The sequence below is a fragment of the Lonchura striata genome, chromosome 2 (genome assembly GCF_050655825.1).
Source record: "Lonchura striata isolate lonStrDom1 chromosome 2, ASM5065582v1, whole genome shotgun sequence".
NCBI lineage: Eukaryota > Metazoa > Chordata > Aves > Passeriformes > Estrildidae > Lonchura > Lonchura striata.
The window spans coordinates 127,736,809-127,738,321 of record NC_140704.1 but is presented as its reverse complement, the minus strand read 5'-3'; the positions used below and the strand labels follow the sequence as shown (position 1 = coordinate 127,738,321).

The 1,513-nt window shown below is 37.5% G+C and overlaps 1 protein-coding gene across 16 annotated transcripts in view; it reads right to left on the bottom strand.

The window, feature by feature from the left end:
• Positions 1–1,513, bottom strand: part of LOC144247111 (uncharacterized) — a 106,981-nt gene that overhangs the window by 66,358 nt on the left and 39,110 nt on the right. The window lies entirely within an intron of this gene.

Here is a 1,513-nt window from a genome sequence, read left to right as displayed (position 1 = left end):
CTAAAAGGAAAGGAAACCAAGTAAGAGTTAGTATTCTCCTAGTTCATATAAACCATGAATGAAAATACAAGCTTAATTAACACTACGAAATTGATTCTGAAATATGCAAAGAACCTCTGTGAGCATCCTGTTCTCCCTTGTTTTCCTCTTCTTTTTCCAGCAAAAAAAATCCTCTGAAGGTGGTGATGATTTGGCAAAAGTTTTAAGTTGCCCATCTGGCTCAGCCTTTTCTTCCTCTCTCAGAGCAGAATAGCTAAGGTAACTTTCAGTGCCAGCCTAAAGCTCCCTGAGGGTGCTCTGACAGTGCATGTGTGACTGAATGACACATCTCACACTGCACATTTCAAATTGTGAGAACTAAAGGGACTTAATAACTTTTATTTCCTAGTTAGAGTCCTCTTCTTCTGTTTGCTTCTTCTCTCTAGACTTCTTTTCAACCTATAAAACCTATGCAGAATTGATGGATTGCACAATATTGCTGAGGAGTATACACATTGTTTTAGCAATGGAAGAGCTATTTTTCAAAGCACTCATCCAGAAATTTGGCTGATCACAATAGCAATCTAGGTCCCTCAGGGCATTTCTCTTTTCTTCCATGTAAGACAAGACACTGGAGAATATGTAATTAAAAAAAAAAAAAAAGAAAGCCATCCAATTTACAAAAAAAAAGAGAAAAACAAAACCAAAAACACCAAAACAACAAACCTCCACATATGGCAGAGTAAAGCAAACAGGCATTGGAATATTTTGCTTTTGTGACTCATTATGTTCCTGAACAAGGTATCACAAGTATGCTGAAAAGAACAATTGAATGCTTGACTAGCTCTGGATGTCCTGAATTTCAGTCTTACTTCAATTCAGGAGTGTACCTCTGAGATGAATTTTGATCATCCTCACTTACCAGTTACATTCACACAGGGACCAGGCTCTGAAATACTCACACAAAATTTCTTTCAGATGAAACCAAACCTGGAGTGGGGCCCCAAAACATTCTCTTTCAAAGCCCAAAAATATTTGGTCCACAGCCTGTAGAGCTGTAAAGTAAACTTCCCCTGAAGTCCACCTGCTGTTAGTGTCAGACATTAGTACACATTCTTTTGCTCTCCAAATGCTTCTGTAGTGCTGCACTGATTGGCACTGTGAATGCTGCCTCCGTGGCCACATTAGGATACAGTTTGTGCACACAGTCATGAAATCTATTTGTGCAAATAAGAAAGACTTTTGTCTACAACCATCCTGGGAAACCAGGCTCAGTGAGTGCTGTTTCTGGGACACAGTTACTCTGCAAATGCTGCAGGGCAGTATTGCAAAGCATATGACAGAAGGCTAGAGATGAAATCATTAAAGGCAGAAACTTGGAGTGTTTAATCCCTTAAGATTTAAAGACTGTTTTTTTATTTTTAAATAAAGACATGTCTAACAAAAATTACTGTTCTAAAATACTCACATTTTTTCACAATTTTTATTGTTGTTCTTATATTAGCATACTTACACTTATCTATAATTTCAGATT